This window comes from Salvelinus fontinalis, chromosome 2 (assembly GCF_029448725.1).
Source record: "Salvelinus fontinalis isolate EN_2023a chromosome 2, ASM2944872v1, whole genome shotgun sequence".
Lineage (NCBI taxonomy): Eukaryota > Metazoa > Chordata > Actinopteri > Salmoniformes > Salmonidae > Salvelinus > Salvelinus fontinalis.
In genome coordinates, this window is record NC_074666.1 from 81,929,911 (window position 1) to 81,954,891 (window position 24,981).

General features: G+C 43.8%; 1 protein-coding gene across 4 annotated transcripts in view; it reads right to left on the reverse strand.

Annotated features, from left to right (window-relative positions):
- The window catches only part of LOC129828833 (junction plakoglobin-like), a 65,338-nt gene extending 46,903 nt beyond the window's left edge, over nucleotides 1-18,435 (reverse strand). The window contains exons 1-2 of one of the 4 annotated variants that reach the window (XM_055890083.1): nucleotides 18,269-18,435; nucleotides 943-1,173 (exon numbers count right to left, since the gene is read on the reverse strand). The gene's annotated coding sequence lies outside the window, so the exon portion shown is untranslated. Of the gene's footprint in view, nucleotides 1-942; nucleotides 1,178-16,461; nucleotides 16,649-18,268 lie in introns of those variants that run through there. The other 3 variants (XM_055890076.1, XM_055890100.1, XM_055890092.1) reach the window with 3 other exon arrangements.
- Nucleotides 18,436-24,981: the final 6,546 nt, after the last annotated feature.

A 24,981-nucleotide genomic window follows, 5' to 3' on the forward strand; every position in this document is an offset into this window, starting at 1 on the left:
ACCTCCAGCGACGGTCAACGGTCCGGAACCTCCAGCGACGGTCAACGGTCCGGAACCTCCAGCGACGGTCAACGGTCCGGAGCTTCCAGGCAAGGCGTGCAGTCCTGCTCCATGGCCGGAGCCTTCCTCTGCGTCGGGGCCCAGTCCAGGCACGGCGTCCAACTCAGCTCCATGGCCGGAGTCTTCCTCGGCGCCGGTGCCCAGTTCGGGCACGGCGTTCTACCCGGCTCCATGGCTGGACCCGTGGTCTGGGCGGGGGCAAAGACTCGCACCAGAGCCGCCACCGACACTAGTCACCCCCTACCCTCCCCATTTGGTTTCAGGTTTTGCGGCCGGAGTCCGCACCTTTGGGGGGGGGGGGGGGGGGGGTACTGTAACGCCCTGACCATAGAGAGCCCTCAGTTCTCTGTGGTGTTTAGGTCAGAGCGTGACTGGGGGGTTATCTAGTTTATAGATTTCTAGGTTGGTGGTTTGTGTGGTTCCCAATTAGAGGCAGCTGGTAATCGTTGCCTCTAATTGGGGATCATATTTAGGTAGGCTTTTCCCCCACCTGCATTTGTGGGATATTGTTTGTATTAGTGTGTTTGAGCACTACGTCGTCACGGTATTTGTAAGTTTTATTATTTTGTTTCTAGTTTCACTTTGTAATTAAAGATGTGGAACTCAATTGACGCTGAGCCTTGGTACGCTCATTTCAAAAATTGTGACACCAACTGTATTCTGTATGGCTCAGCAGGCCTACACACACACACACACACACACACACACACACACACACACACACACACACACACACACACACACACACACACACACACACACACACACACACACACACACACACACACACACACACACACACACACACAGATCGAGAACAGAAGTGGGTGCGGTAGACTACAAGACCAGTGTATGCAAAGGCCATTTGAATAAAACATTAACCTGAAAACAACAGGCGCTGGCTGTTGTCAAGATGTAGCCGGTCTGGTCTGGTCTGTCGCGGGGAGACCTGGCAGAGACCTGACAGCCTGCAGACACCCGGCTTCACTCTCCCTCCCTCCCACCCAAGGGGTTGGCACGGTAACCGCAAGGCAACGTGGGCAGATCTGACAGACGGGGCTCTCCTCCCCCCCTCGGCCTCATGGGAGAAATAATCCGCACACTGAGTGAACTCTTCCTCCACACACAGACAGAGAGAAACATGGAGAAAGCGAGAGAGAGAGAGAGAGGTCATGATCAGATGAGCTCCTGCATTTTCCCCCATGTTCTTAAAAAAAGATAGATTTAGAGTTAGATAAACTTGGATTTTTTTGTCAGGAACATATACAGGATGCTACCCTCTACAACTAACCTTCACTCCAAATCAAAACCTCCAACCTGATTTTGGACGGAATTACATAATCACCTGGAAAGTTTACAACTACCAAAGATTATTATTCCAACGCTATACAGCAAATGCTCTTGAAAACAACAGAAACCCGAAAACACCATACAACCTGCAACTGAGTGAGTAATGTTTAGTCTGAAGCTATATTTTATTTCCAAAAGCCAAGAAGAAAATACATTACATTACTTTATGAGGACTGAATGCTAAATTAAGGCTGCCAAGCTTGATACAACTTCAATTAGCACTGACATGTCAATTGAGAGGTGTCAAAGCCCTTTAGTCCAACAATGGCAGGAGAGTCACACAGTCTACTTCAACGAAATGGAGAGGCCTTAGAAGCTGCCTCCCGCTGTTCAGAGTTAATTCAAATACAGTAACCTGTGTATGTAAAGAATGATAAGGCAAGAAAAGATCACAAAATGAAGCTCCTTATGGAAAATCAAGAGACACTTTTTGCTGACTATTAAAAAATGGGAACATCCGCAATCCACACAGACCATCCCCTGGCATGGCACAGTGCTATATTAGCACACTACCCCTCTGTTAAGAGTGGGGGGTGTTAACGAGGGGTGGAAACTCAGGATACTAGACAACGAGGACTCTGAATCAGCTAATATAAATCTCTATAAGTTTGGAACAGTCATGGTACAGAGCAACACCAAACAGTTTCAGCTGGACTTTCACCTAATCAAAGAAGTGACAGAGAACAATCCACAAGAGAGGTGGCCACCCCTGCAGAGAAGGCAGCAGTACAGCCCACCTCAGCTCCCGACAAAAGTCTTGACACCACAGCAGAACAGTCTACACCAGACCCTGACCATAGCGTCGGCATCACAGCAGAACAGACAAATGAACAACCCCAGGCCCAGGGGATCTGAGCACCCCCCCCTGTCAGCCACCCTGATAGCCCTCCTGACAACCCCCCCCACACCCACTGAGGACATACACAAGACACAGATTGTACTCCTTATGGACTCAAATGGGAGTGTGTCTAAACTCCTGTGTCCAAACACCCAGCGCGCCCAGACCTTCTGTCTGAGGACAAACTAGGTTCACCTAGCCACATAATAATGCACACAGGCACAAACGACCTGAGAACACAGCAGGAAAGGGTGGCCACAGCACTGAAGGGAATGATTGAAAAAGCTTTTTCTACTTTCCCCAATGCACAAGTAGTTATCTCCACCCCGCTACCATGAAAAGATTTCCACCCTGCTACCATACAGTGAGTAAACGCAAATATTTCCCGTGACTGTGCCTCAAAACCAAATGTTTACCCGGCCCACCACTCCACCCTGGACTTGAACAGCCTCTATGACCAGGTCCACCTATACAAAGCAGCAGTGCCCACCTTCGCCCGGACTCTAAAAGACTTTTCCCTCAAACGCAGCCCCAACACTTCACACAGGAGCAACAGATCAATAGACACCCCGCCCAGACCAGCGAGACACTCTCCCAGACCTGCGGGACCCCCCACACCCTGGACCTACACATAGAGGACCCACGCCAAGAGGACCTACATCCAGACCACAACACCACCAGCCACATACACACCCCCACACCAACTAATCAATACCCCCCAAAGTCAACCATGCCCACACCCCATTTAGGCCCCCTCAGATATCAGACCTATGCCCCTCCTACCCACCCCATGCACCGCTCCCCTGCAAAGTGGGCCTCAACATGGAAGTCACACATACGCCCAGGTCGTGAGCGGGCAAACAGGCCCAACCCCCACTCTTACACTAGCCCAAGCCAATGGCATGTGCCAGATGCTCAGCAGGCTCTGCTCACACTTACTGGCCTGAGGCCAAACCACACGACCAACAACATTGGACACTTTATGGAACACAAAGCCTTTACTATCTCATCCTAGATATCCAAGGCCTGAGGTCATCTGCCTTTGGCCTAAAGATAAGGAACCTGGACTTCATCAAAGAAATCGGAAATACAGACATTGTCATCCTACAATAAACTTGGTATAGAGGAGACGGACCCACTGGTTGCCCTCTAGGTTACAGAGAGCTGGTAGTCCCATCCACCAAACTACCAGGTGTGAAACAGGGAAGGGACTCAGGGGGTATGCTAATTTGGTATAGAGCAGACCTAACTCACTCCATTAAATTAATCAAAACAGGAACATTTTACATTTGGCTTGAAATTCAAAAGGAAATGATCTTAACAGAGAAAAATGTCCCCCTGTGTGCTACCTATATCCCCCCACTAGAATCCCCATATTTTAATGAAGACAGCTTCTCCATCCTGGAGGGTGAAATCAATCATTTCCAGGCCCAGGGACATGTACTAGTCTGTGGCGACCTAAATGCCAGAACCGGACAAGAACCTGACACCCTCAGCACACATGGGGACAAACACCTGCCTGGAGAAGACAGCATTCCCTCCCCCATATGCCCCCCTAGGCACAACTATGACAACATAACCAACAAAAACGGGTCACAACTCCTGCAGCTCTGTAGCATGCTGGGTATGTACATAGACAATGGTAGGCTTCGAGGGGACTCCTATGGTAGGTACAGCTGTAGCTCATCTCTTGGCAGTAGTACTGTAGACTACTTTATCACTGACCTCAACCCAGAGTCTCTCAGAGCATTCACAGTCAGCCCACTGACACCCCTATCAGACCACAGCAAAATCACAGTCTACTTGAAAAACGCAATACTCAATCATGAGGCATCAAAGCCAAAGGAACTCAGTAATATTAAGAAATGCTATAGATGGAAGGAATGTAGTTTGGAAACCTACCAAAAAACTATTAGGCAACAACAAATTCAATCCCTTTTAGACAACTTCCTGGACAAAACATTCCACTGTAATAGTGAAGGTGTAAACTTGGTAGTAGAAAATCTTAACAGTATATTTGACCTTTCAGCTTCCCTATCAAATCTAAAAATCTCAAATAGAAAACTGAAGAAAATGAACAACAATGACAAATGGTTTGATGAAGAATGCAGACATCTAAGAAAGAATTTGAGAAACCTGTCCAACCAAAAACACAGAGACCCGGAAAACCTGAGTCTACGCCTTCACTATGGTGAATCACTAAAACAATACAAAAATACACTACGGGAAAAGAAGGAACTGTAAATCAGCTCAATGTAATTGAAGAATCCATAGACTCTAACCACTTTTGGGAAAATTGGAAATCACTAAACAAACAACAACACGAAGAATTTACATTTAATGTCAAATTGGCTTTTTACCAAACTATTGTACGACAGACCACGTATTCACCCTGCACACCTTAATTGACAAACAAATAAAAACAAAGGCAAAGTCTTCTCATGCTTTGTTGATTTCAAAAGAGCCTTCGACTCAATTTGGGGTCTGCTATACAAATTGATGGAAAGGGGTGTTGGGGGAAAAACATGCGACATTATAAGATCCATGTACACAAACAACAAGTGTGCGGTTAAAATAGGCATAAAACACACACATTTCTTCCCACAGAGCCGTGGGGTGAGACAGGGATGCAGCTTAAGCCCCACCCTCTTCAGCATATATATCAGTGAATTGGCAAGGAAACTAGAACAATCTGCAGCACCCGGCCTCACCCGACTAGAATCTGAAGTCAAATGTCTACTGTTTGCTGATGATCTATCTGGTGCTTCTGTCACCAACCAAGGAGGGCCTACAGCAGCACCTAGATCTTCTGCACAGTTTCTGCCAGACCTGGGCCCTGACAGTAAATCTCAGAAAGACCAAAATAATGGTGTTCCAAAAAAGGTCCAGTCGCCAGGATTACAAATACAAATTCCATCTAGACACCAATGCCCTAGAGCACACAAAAGACTATACATACCTTGGCCTAAACATCAGCACCACAGGTAACTTCCCCAAAGCTGTGAACGATCTCAGAGACAAGGCAAGAAAGGCATTCCATGCCATCAAAAGGAACATAAAATTCGACATACCAATTAGGATCTGGCTAAAAAATACTTGAATCAGTTATAGAACCCATTGCCCTTTATGTTTGTGAGGTCTGGATTCCGCTCACCAACCAAGAATTCACAAAATGGGACAAACACCAAATTGAGACTCCGCATGCAGAATTCTGCAACAATATCCTCCATGTACAACGTAGAACAAATAATGCATGCAGAGCAGAATTAGGCCGATATCCGCTAATTATCAAAATCCAGAAAAGAGCCATAAATTCTACAACCACCTAAAAGGAAGCGATTCGCAAACCTTCCTTAACAAAGCCATCACCTACAGAGAGATGAACCTGGAGAAGAGTCCCCTAAGCAAGCTGGTCCTGGGGCTCTGTTCACAAACCCAAACACACCACACAGAGCCCCAGGACAGCAACACAATTACACCCAACCAAATCATGAGAAAACAAAAAGAGAATTACTTGACACATTGGAAAAAAATAACAAAAAAACAGAGCAAACTAGAATGCTATTTGGCCCTAAACAGAGAGTACACAGTGGCAGAATACCTGACCACTGTGACTGACCCAAACTTAAGGAAAGCTTTGACTATGTACAGACTCAGTGAGCATAGCCTTGCTATTGAGAAAGGCCGCCATAGGGAAACCTGGCTCTTAAGAGAAGACAGGCTATGTGCACACTGCCCACAAAATAAGGTGGAAACTGAGCTGCACTTCCTAACCTACTGCCCATTGTATAACCATATTAGAGACAGATACTTTCCTCAGACTACAAAGATCCACAAAGAATTCAAAAACAAACCCGATTTTGATCAACTCCCATATGTACTGGGTGAAATACCACAGTGTGCCATCACAGCAGCAGGATTTGTGACCTGTTGCCACAAGAAAAGGTCAACCAGTGAAGAACAAACACCATTGTAAATACAACCCATATCTATGTTTATTTATTTTCCCTTTTGTACTTTAACCATTTGTACATCGTTACAACACTGTATATATACATAATATGACATTTGTAATGTCTTTATTATTTTGGAACTTCTGTGAGTGCAATGTTTACTGTTCATTTTTATTGTTCATTTCACTTTTGTATATTATCTACTTCACTTGCTTTGGCAACGTTAACATATGTTTCCCATGCCAATAAATCCCCTTGAATTGAATTGAGAGACAGGGGACCGTTAAGCCCTGCGAAACTTAACAGATCATACTGCCCAGAGCTGAGAAGGAAGAAACCAAGCGGGGATGCAACAAGCGGGGGAGACGTACCCATTGACATAGCATGTGTAGAAACGGATGTGGTCATTCGAGGCTAAAGTGGATTGTTTGCGAGCCATTTCGGATGACTCAGTTCAAATTTTTTCACCGTTCCAATCGATGCACGTTGACGAGAGCGCCTCGTTGTTCTGTACCTTGAGCTACCACCGTCATTACACCACAATGTGCCAATTCAATTAGGTTGCCATCCCCTACAATTCAAATAAATGAAGGCTTATGTCAAAACAATCAATATGTAAACACAAAGGAGGAAAGGTGGAGGGGAAGTCAAGAAATAAATTGAAAAGCATTCTTAGGAACAGGGGGAGGGAATTGGCTCAGTAAATTGTGTCATAAATACAGAGGCTGAAATAATCAACCACTTCTCTCCTTTAAAGATTATTTGAAGATTACTCTTGTTAAGGTGCCATTTGATGGTGTGTGAGTCCAGAATATGTGTGCAAAGCAGCATTCTCACTACTGCATGTATTTCTTTATAAATCTTTTGGTGTTGTTTTGACTCGCGCGAGTAGTAGCAGTGTTTTGACTGCTGCAAGATGTCAAGTTGAGTGTCAAGAGTGTCATGCCTTCAGTATGATGCTGGGTGAAGTCTTCGCACTAGAACTACCTTGTAGTATTCAGAATAAAGGGTACAGTTAACTCTTACGACTACTATGTAGAACACTCTTTAAAGCAGAACTCAACTCAAAAACGCAACATCTCTAGTTGAAAATGACATATGTGACATCGATATTAGTCAGAAACATTTATTCCAATGCCAAAATTGACGAGAAAGTGCAAGTAGTTACATTTTTGTCATAAAGTCAGTATAATCCAAAGGAGAGTTTCGTGAGTTTTGTGAGATTTGTGTACATGAGTTAGTCATGACTTACTTAAGGGATGGGTTTTGATTTCGACAATACCCACTTGCTGACTACCATGGGATAAACAGTTGCGGTGATTGTGGTCTATCCAATCGTACAGCTGCAATTGCTAACTAAAAGCTCCTCTGCAAAAACATCAAAATGAATTACAGACTTCTTAAGTTATCTTAGAATCATTCTGACTATTTTGAGGAAGTGATACTGGCTTTGTTCCTATGGTGTCCAATGAGGGGCAAACTAAAATAACTGCCATATCGAACCACACCCCCAAGACTAAAATCTTAATGAGCAACAGAAAAACATGCAGAATCGGTGCGTTCAGTCACTCTTTAAATCACTGTGTATAGTGTTTGTATAGTGTTTCAACTATATGCAAAACAATGTTTAAAATATCAGTGTTCAGACTATTGCAAAAAGACCTAGGTTTGGTGTATAAAGTACATAGTTAAGTGGTTATGCAAAGCACTAGAATGTTCTACAAGGTATTTGAACAACAGTGTCGCTTTGAATACATAGAGTATTTGGGTCAGACTATCGAGGGCAGTGTAGTGTAGTGTTCAGACAACAGTAGATGTGGGACAATACTGCTCAGAGCACGGGGGAGAAATCCTGGTCGGAGGGATGTAGAGAAATACACCAAACTGACAGGTTGTATAATAATTAGGCCTTACATAACCATAGGGATAATACACCTGCTTTTGACAACAGTGGTCATATCCAGTATCCACTGCCAGGTCTGTCACTGATCAGCACATACACAAACACAAATGCATTGTAAAATACATGCACATATAATAACAGGCATGCAGAGCACATACACCCACACAAATGTGTGCCCTCAAATGTGTGCCCTCAAATGTGTGCCCTCTACAGACAAGGCCACACACGCACACACACACACACACACACACACACACACACACACACACACACACACACACACACACACACACACACACACACACACACACACACACACACACACACACACACACACACACACACACACACACACACACACACACACACACACTGCGTGCATGGAAGAGGACCAGAGCAGACCTCATTCTCAGTGGGAGACTATAGGACTAGCTGTTCCAGGTGTAACCTGCCATCTCTCTCACAGGTCCCTGACAGATAGAGTACAAGCAGCAGGGTTGGAGGAGGGAGAGAGCTGGAGAGAATGTGTGAGGGAGAAAAAGAAAGAAAAAGAGGGTAGGCACTTCCAGCATGGTGAGGGATGGGTTGGAAGGGAGAGATGGAGTGAGAAAGAGAGAGAGAGACATAGAGAGCGTGAACGAGAGACAAAGAGAGAGTATGGACTTCCACTATGGTGGGGGAATGAGATTACCTAGGCTGACTGCCTCAAACCAGTCTCCTCTGAAAAGACCAGACACTGCTGTCAGCCTGAGCCCTGCGAAACATCAAACCTTCGCCCAACACCCCTGACGGTTAGCCCAGCATATTTAACAGACCCGGTCTATTATAAACCTCATCTTCCAGGCAAAGCAAAGCACTCTCCACTCACATACACACAACCCAGTTTCCTTTTCACCACCACTTACACCAACCGTAACACCTATCATACTGTCACTGTCATGGTCCAAACCTGACGACGAGAGGACACTTATTAAACCGACACTGTCATGAATCTGCCGCTCACGATTACACCCGCTTCACTCAGGGAGAGAATTGACACACTCCACAGATGAATCATGGAGAGTTTGGGGGCTTGTCAAGGGAGATGAGGACTTGGGTGGGGGGGGGGGGGGGGGGCGTGTTGGCAGGCAGTAGTGGGGCTGCAATATTCCTGAAGCTTTGCTGAGGGGAGTGTGAAGAATAGGGGGTGGGGGGAGAAGGGAGTGGGCGATATCGCGACGTGAGCAGCTGGTAGGGGATAAGCAGAAAGGCTCCACAGGGGAAGCGCCTTTAGCGTGTCAGGCTCCGTCTGCAGGTTTTCCCTGATGATATGGGCGAAGGAAACAGAAAGATCATGTTGGCTAGAGTTCTTACACTGCTGGCAGCAGTTGGATGGATGGTTGGGATGTGTGTAGGTAAGGTAGAGAGTGAAAGGAGGGGAGAGAAGGAGGGGCTGTGTGTGTGAATTTGTTTGAAGGGATTCACTTCTAAGCAATTCTGAGTGGTCCAATTTCAATCACATTCACTCACACCTGCGGCTGGAATGTGCTGAAATTCTCCATGGCAACCACTGACATAGTCCCTTTAAATCTGGGCTCATGATTTCAGAGGTACCATAAGAGGAAGGGGCCTTCGTTTTCATCTTGAATGGCGGCTTACCTTAAAAGTGTCTGCAATGTATTTTTCCCGTTGATTAAGTATAGTCTTTCAGTTCTGGCACTGAGGCGCATGGCAGGACTCGTCTCACACTGTGCCTTTGCTTCCCATTTGATGCAATTAGTATGCTCCTGACATTCAGCCGCTTTAAAGGCAAAGTGATCCTTAAATTGAACAATACCCTAAGGACCATTACAGAGCTGCACTTACACGGCTAAAGCTGTGCTCATACGGACGTTATCTTCGCTTTGATGAGTTTGTTTTGTAATTGGGATGTTTTTTTTATTAAATTGGAGGCCATGGCGTTGTTTCTCGTTGAGTTTAACTTTGAACCTGACCTAGTGAATCTTCCTTGACCTTTGAGGGATGTTGTTGACAATAGCCATCTGGTTTACAGTACCTGAAGCCCCCCGCTGTAACGGGTTTCGTCCTCTTCGTCTGACGAGGAGTAGCAAGGATCGGACCAATACGCAGCGTGGTAAGTGTCCATATTGATATTTTTAATGAATCAAACAGAACATTGAACGAAATAACAAAAGTACAAACAAACCCGAAACAGTCCCGTATGGTGAAAACACTAACACAGGATGCAGGAAACAACCACCCACAAAACACAAAGAAAAACAGGCTACCTAAATATGGCTCCCAATCAGAGACAACGACTGACGCCTGCCTCCGATTGGGAACCATACTAGGCCAAACACAGAAATAGACAACCTAGACATAAAACATAGAATGCCCACCCACATCACACCCTGACCAAACAAAACATAGAAACATACAAAGCAATCTATGGTCAGGGCGTGACACCCGCCCATTGCTTTGATGCTATTCCACCATCAGAAGACCCCAACAGCTATTGGAGAAATGAAAGAAGAGTCCATTGATTGAGGCCTAAGATCATTCTCCCACAAAGCGTCGCATTGAAAATAAAGCCCATTTTGAGGCAGCATAACACTTGGTCATGCCAAGTGTATGTTGCAGGGAGAGATTAAGTGAAGGGGAGAGGAGCATGCTATTCCCACCATCCAACCACATATCACAGGTCTCTAGTAATGAAGAAGCCTTGTATCAAACAAACCCTTTTGCATAACCCACAGATTTACCACTTGTACACACCCAGGCCAGAGATCACACCCACACAAATACTCAGTCACACCAAATCCACAGATGTAGCTAGTACACACTTGGCGCCACACTCACCCACCTTTAAGCACGTACGTACAACAGACACACACACCAGCCAAACCTGCAGATACCACACATGGATGTGACAACATCTTGTGTTTACTAGTATAATTAGAGTACTAATTAACATACTAAACCCCCAACACGAGACGAACTACCAACACGTCAGACGGACGGACAAACGGACACACACACGTTTAGTTCTTCTATCCTCATGGGGACCTAAAATGTATTTACATCCTATTTTTCTTGACCCCTAACCCTAACCGTAACCCGTAATCCTAACCAAAACCATAAAGCTAAACCTAACTCCTAACCCTAAATCTAACCCTAACCTTAACCCGTAATCCTAACCCAAACCATAAACCTAACTCCTAACCCTAACCACTAACCCCTTACCCTAATTGTAACCCTAAACCTAACCCCTAAGCTTAAAATAACCATTGTCTTCATGGGAACGTGGGAAATGGGGAGAAGTTAACTTGTTAAAATTCTCCAAAGTCCCCGCAAGGATAGAAGAACCCCCCCCCCCCCCCCACACACACACACACACACACATACTCCTGCCCACTCAAATACCTTATTATAACTTTATCCCCTGACAGTCCCTGTGGACCTGTGTGAACCCGGGGCCCTGGCAGTACGTCCTCCTGGTCTCTGGCACATGGGCAAGACGCCACACCCCTCTGAAGAGAAGTGATTTTGATGGCCAGTTTCAACAACAGTGTCAACAAACACTGCAAGGCAACTGTAAAAGTGCTGTAAGCAGTTTGGTAACCACTGATCAAGGCTGTACACAGACTCTGGCTGCATTTTACACTGAAATGGCGGAAGGCAAAATGAAACTCCACTTAATAGAGGGCAAGATGGGGCTATAGGCATGTTTCTGATAGTTTCCCAGTAAATTAAGCCTTGATTAGCAAAGTGGAGGGAAATAGGAAGATGGAAGGAATAGCTTATGCAACAAGATGCAGCCACTGCTTTAAAAGCTTTACGTTTGAACTTCCAGTTGGTACAATTTTCCACCTGACAAACACATTATGTCAGTCACCTGGGTAAAACCTGTCTCCGGGCTTCAGTTGGCACAGGTTGTCCCTAGATAACTAGGCTACAATCCATCTTGTGATGTGGTAGGTTATATTTGACACTTCACATAAGCATTCAGCCATCTAGGTATTGAAATACGGACGACTGGATTCACCTGATAACCTGAAAACTATCATGGGTGTTGAGATCTGCCCAAGTTTGACGTCAGTTGCCAACCAACCAGTTAGAAATGAGATTTCATTAGCACCCATAGCAACCTGGCTTCAAAGGCTACTGCCGACCAAGATGCACGTGAAGATGTAATAAGGGGGGAAGGGAGGAAAACCATTATGATAGTAATTCAAAGAAGAGGAATAGTTTGCCACATGGAAATGTCTATGGGGAGAAGAAAAAAGCTATTTGGAGAGGGGAAAATGGTGTAGCCTATATATCACAGGCATAATATGAGGGGGGAACCGAGAGCTGCTGAATGAGCAACTGAATGACGGCAATTTTACAGCATTTGGACAAGAAAATGACCATAGCCTATTTTCACAAGGGGATAATTATTAACGACTAAAGTGGCCGTAGCAGCTCCGCGCGAGATGGAGTGAGCGGTGGCAGTTGATAGGTGCTTGACGGGGGCTTGTAGACAGCAAAGCAGAGCATCCACTGTCACAAGCTCTTTTAGCAACTCGTTTTCCAGCCTGTTCTCATAGACTAGATGTAACTTAGTAAATGAAAATTGGCATGTAGCCTAGTGGTTAGAGCGTTGAGCCAGTAACCGAAGGTTGCTGGATTGAATCCCGAGCTGACAATGTAAAAGTCTGTCGTTTTCTCCCTGAACAAGGCAGTTAACCCACTGTTCCCCTGTAGGCTGTCATTGTAAATAAGAATTTGTTCTTAACTGACTTTCCTAGTTAAATAAAGGTAAAAAAATGTATTAAAAAATCCGGGATGTTTAAAAAAAAATATATATGTTTGGTATGGTTACATAAAACAGATGGAAAAGGGTGGTTGGCCAGGGTGGGTGGGTGTATAATGCAAATGTCTAACAAGCTAAAGTTTGCGAGTTTGAATCTCATCATGGACAACTTTAGCATTTTAGCTAATTAGCAACTTTTCAACTACTTAGTACTTTTTAGCTACTTTGCAACTACTTAGCATGTTCGCTAACCCTTCCCCTAACCCTAAACTTAACCCTTGTAGCTAACCCTTCCCCTAACCTAGGTTTGGGCGGTATCCAAATTATCATAGCGTCATACTGTCCTTCTCTTATACTGGGATATATATGGTATTACCGGCTTAGTACACAAGGGAGCTCCCCCCCACAAAAAAACAAGCCTATTGGGCATCTATTACCAGAATGCTAACAAAATTAGCACAAATAATAGTGAATTTCCATGGAGGCTGATCGCTAAATATGCTAACGAGCACAAACGAAAATAAACAAATTGCAAAGACAGGCAATCCAGCTCATAAAGTTATACATATATAGGTAGGAGCTACCGAATGTAATTTTTGGTGAGTTTGGACATTTAAAAGCGAATGTGAATGAGAGACGTGCAAATTAACAATGTTTTGACGTATGCTTGTCTGAAGGAAGAACAGTACTGGCTCTGGGGCAGCATGTGTTCACCCTGTGTCTTTGTGGAATCTGGAGTCTCTAGGGCAACGGGCCTCCCTGCTCTGCTCAGAGAAGATGGGGAGGAGAAGATGGGCCGAGAACGAAGAGGAGAAAAAAAACGTAAGAAAATCAAGATAGTGGCAGCTGTAGAAATAAATAATCCAAATGGATTTGACTTCTGAAACTTAGATGAACTAGCACGTTAGATATAGGGTTTGGGTTCACGCAAAATTCTGCGTTTTTCACACAGATTTTTAAACTGCATATTTTGCGGGGTTTTGTAAATGCAGGCGTAAAATGCTTCTTATTGTAATTTCTGTTCGGCATCAGACTAATTTTCTGCTTCAGTTGCCCTTCTCCACTCGGATGAGAATTCACGAACAGGCATTCTATCAGCAGACAGCGCTATGACTGACCTGTAGCTACTTTCGCAGTGTAGCCAGACAACCTTTCTCGGTTAAATGCAAGATTATCTTTCAGCAAAACATTAGGAAATGTAGCTGGCTACATTCTTTCTATGATACACATTAGAAATATGATGGCTATGCATCGATTTTGCAACAAAAAAATTGCTTTTTCTTTGTAAGCTCATTTACTTGTGTGCCTGCCAGCCAAATAGTGTTGCACTTCTGTTGCCATGTGATGAAAAATGAAGCTATTTTCCGCCAAATGTGTTGCACTAATGTATTTTCTGTGAAGGAAAACTACAGCTGCAAGTCCCTGATCACTCTATTGAAGAGAGAAAAAACCACTTGACTTTCATTATTAAACGCGGCCCATTCAATACACAGCTTGACTCACCTGCTTCCGCTTTCTCCCCTGGTGCTATTTACAAACGAACACGTGACTGGCTCAACTGTTCTGGGGAACTACGTAAGCTTCATAATGTAAAATAATGTGGCAGGTGAAATGAAGTACGCAGTCTGCTTTATCTCCCAAGGTATTGCACAAGTTGACTACAGGTATTTACCTAAGTCTCTACAAATAATAAAATGTATTGAAAAACTCCAAAGGAATTAGTTTCAACGCTAACCTTAATTAACCCCTTAACCTAACTCCTAAACTGAACCCTAACCTTAACCCTAACCCCTAACACTAATCCCTAGCCTAGTCCACGTTAGCCAGCTATCTAAAGTTAGCCACCTAGCTAGAATTCGTAACATATCGTATGTTTTGCTAATTCTTAACATATTGTACATTTTGCAAATTCGTAACATATAATACGAATTGTAATTAGTAACATTTGTAACATACCATACGAAACGTAACACATCAAACTAAATGGAGAGTATTGGATTTACATACAGAATAATATGAAATTATCTTAGACCAGGTTACGTTTTCAGAATACACTAAAAATCCTATCCAATTCCATTCACCCAATATGCTCCGAACAGGGTTGCCAAGTCCGTAATATTCCCGCAAATTGGGCTACTTTGAAAACCCTGTCGGGGGTGAAAATGTATTGGTCGTAGTTTCCAGGATTTTGAGCTACTACTACATGCACGGTGGCCGCCATGGCATTTCTCTTCAAAAAATACAAATCTATTCATTGTGACCTGCTGCTGCTGACTATCAGGCAATGAAGCAGGGGTGTGTGTGTGTTGAGAGAGCACTGCAGTATGCCGCTTAGTCCACTATTGGCTGAGTCATGTGAGTGAGAGGAAACAGCAGCACACCTGCACATTGTGACAACTTTTTACCAGCTCTAGGTAGGCTCTTTAACTTGTCATTATGCGCAAGTGGAAATTTGAAGTGGAAGTTATGGAACTCCCTGGTGTGCTTCTGTTATGGGGAAAAATCCTCAATGAAACTGACATTAAATGTGGAGAATGATACATTTGCATCTGTTGGCCATCAAGTAGCCTATTAATTTATATGCCATTGTAGGCTACTGTAGGCTCCCATTGCAAATCCATTTGTGTCACTTGTGTAGCCTACCTGGAGCTGGCAAACATATTTAATAAATAGCATATAGCTTCAGTGTATTGTTTTTGTAACCTTGTGTTATTATGCAATTATTAAATGGCCATGTTTAGTTCATTAACTTGGAAGTTATAAAAGCTCTATCGCGATTGCCGATCAGTTGTTAGAACGCATTATATTGACTGTAACAGTCAGTCAGATTAGGCTACAGGTTAAAAAGAATACTGGCTGTTGTTGACATGTAGTTCAGTTCATATACATATTATTAGTATTTAATTCAGTGATTGAAATTATGACCCCATCCTCAGTAGCCTATTCCAGCAGGCTATTGGGAAACACAAGCACTTCTTACTTCGAAATCGCCAAGCTATTAATGTTGAATAAATTAGTATGTTAATTTGAACTAAGCAAGCTGCTAAAATGTTCAATTTACATCTTGCTTATATCATGGTTACTGTAAACTATCTGAAATAAGACGTGGCCTATCATGGGAGATAGGCTAGCTGCATCTATCTGAGCAAACCATGGCAAAGTTGAATTACAATCATAAACCCAGATTTTATCTGTAGCCAATGCCTATTGAAATGACAACAAGTCAATCTCGTAAATGGGCCATTTATAACTGATGGTAGGCTAAAGGCTGTGTCCAGGCACTCTGTGTCACATCGTGCTAAAGAACAGCCCTTACACGGAACCCAAACGGGCTGCGCGCGTGCTCCATCGTGCATAAATACATTTTGTCCCCCTCCACCAAACGCGATCACGACACGCAGGTTAAAATATCAAAACAAACTCTGAACCAATTACATTAATTTGGGGACTGGTGGAAAAGCATTAAACATTTATGACAATTTAGCTGGCTAGCTTGCACTTGCTAGCTAATTTGTCCTATTTAGCTAGATTGCTGTTGCTAGCTAATTTGTCCTGGGATATAAACATTGAGTTGTTATTTTACCTGAAATGCACAAGGTCCTCTACTCCGAAAATGAATCCACACATAAAACGGTCAACCGAATTGTTTCTAGTCATCTCTCCTAGGCTTTTTCTTCTCTTCACTTTATATTACGATTGGCAACTTTCATAAATTAGGTGCATTACCGCCAATGACCTCGTTCATCTTTCAGTCACCCCAATGAGGAGATGGCATGTAGTTACCTGCTTCTATAAACCAATGAGGAGATGGGAGAGGCAGGACTTGCAGCGCGATCTGCGCCACAAATAGAATTTACTTCTATTTTAGCCCTTGTCAACGCAGACACTTGTTGGCGTGCGCGAGCAGTGTGGGTGCAATAATTTAATAATATAGATTTCTAAATGTATTTTGCAACGCGGGCGGTGAGGTTAGCCTGTTAGCCGTGGTATATTGGCCATATACCATACACCCTTGTGCTTAATCATAGCAGTCAAACAAGTGACATCTACATCCATTGATGGAAAATGATCTGGCGAGTTTAACAAGGGCAACCTATCTTTTTTCATGCAACATATCGAATTCGTTAATTACAATTGCAATAATTCTTATTTTGATGAAAACCGAATTTTTCTTCTAATGTCGTTACAATTTACTTCGATATCCCTTCTTAAATGGCTCAATAACGTTATGGTAAAAGGATTTATTGTATAAATGTGGCAACTATAATTTATTGTATAAATGGGCTAGTTTTCAGGCTTTTTGTGCGGGTTTTGAGGGGTCATTGGGCTAGAAATGTTATTAAGACCTGGCAACCCTGGCTCTGAAACAGAAAGTTAAACATTGATTTTCCGTAACACCAAGTACTACAATCCCTTTTACACGTAGCCTAGTCTACAATTAGGAAACATGACTGACGCTCACCATGAGTCCCCGTGTGAGAGAATTTGATATAGGTGTGGCACTTATGGGACTCACTCACGTATCGATTTTCACAACGAACACCACTACAAAATAACTTCTACTGTCATTTTAATTACCATGACAGCATCGTCAGGGTAGCCACGCACAACGCACATGAGAGGACACAACTGTAGCAGACGGTAAGACTGAGCATATTGCAATAACCACACAAATATTTGGTGAATTGACAACAGAGTGAGTTTCATGTTTTAGAATGAGCTAAAACAATAGTCTAGGCTACTTATACCAAACTATTCATGCCTAGGTTATTCTACTCGCACGCATCCCTATTTGGAGATAGAGGTGCATGCACCGTTATTCCGGAGTTCCTATCAATAAACAGTCAAGTTTCTCCTAGCACCGACACCGATGGGTTGTTGCGTACACCCGTGTCACAGCCAAAGAATGTCGATTCAAAAGCAACAGCAATATTGCAGAAGTGTGAGACAATTCTGGTAACAATTATATAGCTCAATGAGTAGCCTATTCGACCGAAACAAAATGTACCACATCTGGTAAGACTGAAACGCTCATCTGCTATGTATCATAGGAATGAATGTCAGGAAGGTTGGCTGGCTACATTCACGGACACAATAAAAGATGCCAGACAAACACGACACAGAGGGAGCATAATCAGTCTCAGTAGCTGGCAAGGAATGTCACGTGGTATTAATAATGCTATAAACTACATCTGATCAATAGCTATTCACAACACATCACAGCATCTTGTTGGAGAAAACACTGTTGCTCGAATATCTTTGATCGGAACAGAGAACATTCGCTTTCCGAACACTACAAAACATGACATTATCTCAAATAAACTCCACTAGGTTACAGCATGCGACTGAAGCGACGCCCCAGAACGCCAATGTGTTGTCAGGTTGGTTACCTTCCGCAATTAAATCGCCGGTTTCAGGACCTTCTTGCGCGCAGCACTCCGAGTATAAACTTTTCTTAAACCCGGTGTTCGCCTGCTCGTTCTGGAGCCCTCCGTTCCAAGCAAGTCGGGAATGTGTTGAGCAACGGTTCAGTGACAACGTCAATTTCGTGGAGTCTCCACCCATGGCACAAAGAGAGACCCAATAGGCGGGTCGTTGAAACGGTCATTGGCTAAATCAACAAATAGAGTGTTATTACAAGGTAATTGAAAAGTATGCGCAATATCGGTAATAATTTTCAATTTGTTCTGGAGTGAGGAATAGCCTAAATATGTCCTCTCCTTTATGTTTCTCCCTGCGCAATTATGAAATAGATTGTGATACATCATGAGGAATAACTATCATCAAGAGACATTCAAGAGCAATTTAAAAACAGAATATCTAATATGAAATTCTCCAAATGTATTAATTCCTGCTTGTTTTCAATTTAAGCAAAAAAGCCAACATTGAAATTTCTGCTTTCCTATCACCCATACATCTCCAGAACCTGCCACCATAATTACACCCAAACGAAACATATGGGCAATATCATTTAACTCTTCTTATGTAAATCTAATCTAATTAAACTTTCAGTGCCCTCATTAGAGAGTTATGCCCGAATAATCCCTCTTAACTCCTATACTCAGCCAGCCTCTCGACTTGAAGATTGTGATGTGTGATTTTCACTGAGGCAACAGAGAAGCATTGTGAAAGTAATTAATCAATGTGTGTCTTATACAGAACGAGCCTTATAAGTGTGTGTGAGGGCTTCTCGAGTGGCCCGGTGGTCTAAGGCACTGCATCACAGTGCTTGAGACGTCACTACAGACCCGGGTTCGTTCACAACCGGCCGTGACTGGGAGTCCCATAGGGCGGCTCACAATTGGCTCAGCGTCGTCCGGGTTAGGGGAGAGTTTGGCCGAGGAGGCTTTACTTGGCTCCTCGTGCTCTAGCGACTCCTTGAGGTGGGCCGGGCACCTGCAGGCTGACTTCTGGTAGTGAGTTGAACTGTGTTTCTTTCGACACATTGGTGTGGCTGGCTTCCGGGTTAAGCTGGCGGGTGTTAAGCAGCGCGGTTTGGCGGGTCATGTTTCAGAGGACACATGACTCGACCTTCGCCTCTCCCGATCTCGTTGGGGAGTTGCAGAGACGAGAAAAGATTGTAGTTGGATCGCAATTGGATATCAGGAAATTGGGGAGAAAAAGAGGATAAAAAAATAAACAAATAAAAATAGTTGTTTGTGTAGTTGTGTGCATGCAAGTGTGTATATGTGCATGTGTGTGCGTAGGTTAAGAGAGCTCAGAGGTCAGACAGGTCAGTTTAGGCCAGGGACACCCAATGTCAGTCTAACCTGTCTTTCTGCACCCACCTTCATACTCCATATATGTGTTCCTGTCATGTGTTCCACTTCATTGACCAGAGAACATACTGTACACTGAAAAACACTTAGGGCCTAACCAACTGGACCACAAACCACCAGCTCACCACACAAGGCAGAATGTGTGACAGAAAAACTCCAGTGACAAGTCTCTGTTCTCTATGACGGCTATATCTAAGAGGTTGGGTTCAGTCCTCTCCTGACCTGACACTTCTTCACATGGCGTACGAGTAACCGTTTTGGTTTGTCTATCAAGCATCTGTTATGACATTTGGACATATTTCTGAAAATATGACAGCACATGTTTGAGATCTAGTCACAAAATGACCATGAATCAATCATTGTTTCCGACAACAGTCTTTCGTGTGGCTAATATGAAGCAGAATAGTTGAATTAGAAGAATTAGAGGTTTGCAGCTGGTGTGCTAGAAGAGAAATCCACAATCTGTGAGAACATATACTACATGACCAAATGTATGTGGACACCTGCTCGTCGAACATCTCATTCCAAAATCATGGGCATTAACATGGAGTTGGTCCCCTCTTTGCTGTTATAACAGCCTTCAGTATTCTGGGAAAGCTTTCCACTAGATGTTGCGGGTACTTGCTTCCATTCAGCCACAAGATCATTAGGGAGGTCGGTAAATTATGTTGGGGGATTAGGCGTTGCTCGCAGTCGGCGTTCCGATTCGATGGGGTTGAGGTCAGGGCTCTGTGCAGGCCAGTCAAGTTCTTCCACACCGATCTCGACAAACCATTTCTGTATGGACCTCGTGCATGGGGGCATTGCCATGCTGAAACAGGAAAGGGCCTTCCCCAAATGGTTGCCACAAAGTTTGAAGCACAGAATCATCTAGAAAGTCATTGAATGCTGTAGCGTTAAGATTTCCCTTCACTGGAACTAAGGGGCATAGCCCGAACCATGAAAAACTGCCCCAGGCCATTATTCCTCCTCCACCAAACTTTACAGTTGGCACTATGCATTAGGGCAGATAACATTCTCCTGGCATCCTCCAAACCCAGATTCGTCCGTCGGACTGCCAGATGGTGAATCTTGATTCATCACTCCAAGGAACGTATTTCCACTGCTCCAAAGTCCAATGGAGGTGAGCTTTAATCCACTGCAGCCGACGCTTGGCATTGCGCATGGTGATCTTAGGTTTGTGTGCGGCTGCTCGGCCATGGAAACCCACTTCATGAAGATCCCGACTAACAGTTATTGTGCTGACGTTGCTTCCAGAGGCAGTTTGGAATTCGGGAGTGAGTGTTGCAACCGAGGACAAACTATTTTTACACATTACACGCTTCAGCACTTGACAGTCCCGTTCTGTGAGCTTGTGTGGCCTACCATTTTGCGTCTGAACCGTTGTTGCTCCTACACATTTCCACGTTTCCCCTTCACAATAACAGCACTTGCAGTTGACCAGGGCAGCTCTAGCAGGGCAGAAATTTGACAAACTGACTTGTTGGAAAGGTGGCATCCTATGACGGTGCCACGTTGAAATTGACGGAGATATTCAGTAAGGCCATTCTACTGCCAATATTTGTCTATGGAGATTACATGGTGTCCACATACCTTTGTATATATAGTGTATTTGTGTGGGTTGGCCCATGACAGCGACTTGGATTGAGGAAATTAACTCAACCAATTTCACACTGGGGTGCCCATCTAAGAACTGTGCTCGACCTTGTGACTTCCTTCTCATTTAATTACCAGTTATCTGCTGAGACATTGATTGTTTTGCTACTTGACATGTTTCTCTGAATAAATGAGAAAGGGATTTGAAGGGTAGATAGATGTCGAAAGGTGAGAGAAAACCACACTTCATAATGGGCTCAAATAAACACCAACAATAGGACGATGGAGTGTCTCAGAAAACAAATTATGCCATTCATATTGTCTCTGTCCGACTTCATTATTTAGTGAACGTTCAAACCCGTTTTCAGTTCGTTTTAAGGGGTTTTAATGCCAAATGTGACAGTGTGGGTGAAGTTATGAGGATTGTCTTTGAGCTATCTGCTTAGGAATGTACATTCCTCTTACGTTGGCATCTAATTGTGGTCATAGTTCAAGGCTTCTCATTGTTAGGGAAGTGATGGAAAGGCCATGTGAGATATGAATGAAGAAGAAAATTACTTTTTCAATTATCACAGAGACACTGAGATTGGTCTCTTTCCTTTATCCTAACCCCTGTGAGACACACATACACACACCCACAGAGAGGTTGGAGGACACGATCAGCAGCAGTGCAGTGCCCCTGCAAGACTGCTACTCTGGTAGTCAAATCAAAGTTTATTCATCATATATGCACAGGAGACTGTGTGAACTGTGCAATGGAATGCATTGCAGTAAATACATCCTGAGTGGTAGTCCAATAGAAACACGGTAAAGACAATTCATCAATATTTTGGCTTGTGTTAGCTGTTAATTAAATACTGTGTTTATGGTAAGACCTAACCATTTTGCCTAAACCTCTGGGGTTGGGGTGACGACAGGGATTTGTTCTACTTCTAGACCAGACTTCACAACAATAACCAGTGGCGGACTGGCCATCTGGCATTTCGGGCAAATGCCGGATGTACTGGCACGGTTTTAGTCGTCTAACTATATATTGTCTAACTATATATTTTTTGTGTGTGCAAAATTATCATTATCTGGTTAATAATTGGGGACTCAATGAATGCAATGAGCAGATGTGTTAGAAATGCCAGGCCCAATTTTGGTCCTAGTCCGCCCCTGACAATACCCAACAGTTGTGTGGATCTTGGTGAGCTCCCAGTCCCATTAGATTTACTGCCCTGTTTTTGGAACAGATTGAGCAATATCTTTCTGTCAGCAGCAGGGGCTTTACTTTAAAACCCAGTCGTGAACGAGGCTGTTCCCAAACACATAATGCACCAGATAGTAGGAGACTAGCTGCCTCATTCAGCTTACACATGGAGGACTCGACGCAATCGTCTCTCCTGCCTGTACAAGTCATATGACGGCACAAAATGACACAAAAAGCTGAATTTCCCTATGATTATTGAAGGTGCGGCGGAAGTTCCCCTGATTACCATGGCTTGTTAAGCATGACGAAAGGCCTCCATTTTGTTGCCATGGTGAGGAATATTACTCCCTGCCTGTGAGGAGATAGCAGCTAGCGTCGTATGAAGACCTCTCTCTCTCTGTTTCTTTATGCTTTCAAAAGTAGCTTCATTTCCGGAGGGGGGCTATTCTATTCGCTGTGCCTGCGGACAATTACTGTCATAATTGTGTCCGGATTGGTTGGGCAGATGAGGCCTTTATACGTATCTATCACAGACACATTAGTCCCGGCAGGAGCACTCACCATTGTTGGAGATTGGCATTAGTTAATTAAATGTACCTTGGACAGTGCGATGTCAGTGTGCTTGGTTGAATATGAGAGTAGAAGGATAGTTGATTGTGGGAGTTTTGAGGGGTGTTCAATAAGACTGTTTTCACAGAGAGAGGCTGAAGGAAGAGGCAACTTGGAACAGATTGTCTGAATGTGTGGTTGATGCAGTGCTGTAGTTGTACCACTATTAGTCCACTGGCCAACTGTTGCTTCTCTTCCTGCTACAAACACAATAACTTATGTTGAAGACCAAAGAGTCTCCATTCGGTGCAGCGGTCTAAGGCACTGCATCTCAGTGCTAGAGGTGTCACTACAGACCCTGGTTCGATCCCGGGCTGGATCCCAACCGGCCATGATCGGGAGTCCCATAGGGCGGCGCACAATTGGCCGAGCGCCGTCCGGGTTAGGGGAGGGTTTGGCCGGGATAGGCTGTCATTGTAAAATAGGAATTTGTTCTTAACTTACTTGCCTAGTTAAATAAAGGTTACACTTGACAGTATTGGGTGTGTTACGACTAATGATATTTCTAGTTATTCCAGCCAGGTAGTGGATGGGGTCAGCTCCCCCATGTGATGTAAAGTGCTTTGGAGACCCAGTGGAAAGCGCTTGGCTATAAATGCTGTTAATCCATTATTATCACGCCCCCAGTCTAGACAGCCAGCAAACACCTCTGCTGCAATCACTGACTGAACTGGAGGCACACTCTGAAAGAAACTTCCCCTCTGCATTAGAGAAAAACAGGCAAAGCATCCATAATCACCATCACGGCATGCCTATGGGCTCCTGCCATCACAGCACTGGCTTGCAGTGCTATAGAGGGGAGCTGGGAGTGGCTGTCATCGCTGTTGCCAGTCTGTGAAAGTAGCATCTTTTTTGAGGCGGCGGCAATTTGCATGATTAATAAAAGTACTTTAATTAGGACTCATTCCTATCAATGCAACTGTTGTTCGCAGCGGAAAAATAACAACAACAGCCACTATCAGGCTGTCCTCCCACGCCTGCTTCACGAAATGAGAAACTGAAATATAAAACAGGCTGTGGTTTGGCAGCTGGCAGATAGGAGCCATTATCATTGTAATTAACAGCCAGCCACAGTGTAGCGCAGTGGAGGGAGACTCACACTCACTGTTGTTTTCTGCCCAAAAACCAATGGGAGGAGCAGGAGGCAAGAGCACGTATTACCGCCATTATCCACATCTGAAAACACTGTACATTAACACTGTGCCCGGTTCCCATACCCATGGGCTATTTTGTATGTATTGCAATTACTGTGCACTGCAACAGCTGTGTTGAATACACATTCATTGTTTTATAGTCAATTGTTCAAAATACATTTTTCTGTTTGAGTTTTTTCTTTGGTTTGCTACTCCTGAATATAAAATAGCAGTGTGTACTGTTCTGATAGTGTCCACAGGAATGAGTGGACTGAAGAGTTCATTTGCACATCTGGAAACACGACCAGAAACTATTCAAGATATGTGTGTCTCAATGACACAGCAGTTCTCTATTCTTGAAGCTAAAAACTTGGTGCAATGTTGCTACTGTAATTACAGTTAGTGTAAAGTGTTATCATCTTTGTTTTTGACGAGGACTCCTTCCTACCACACTAGAAGGCTTTCTAGTAGCTCTTTATGCCTATAGTTACAGTTGAAGTCGGAAGTTTACATACACCTTAGCCAAATATATTTAAACTAAGTTTTTCACCATTTCTGACTTTTAATCCTAGTAAAAATTCCCTGTCTTAGGTCAGTTAAGATCACCACTTTATTGTAAGAATGTGAAGTGTCAGAATAATAGTAGAGAGAATGATTTAATTAAGCTTTTATTTCTTTCATCACATTCCCAGTGGGTCAGAAGTTTACATACACTCAATTAGTATTTGGTAGCATTGCCTTTAAATTGTTTAACTTGGGTCAAACGTTTCAGGTTAGCCTTCCACAAGCTTCCC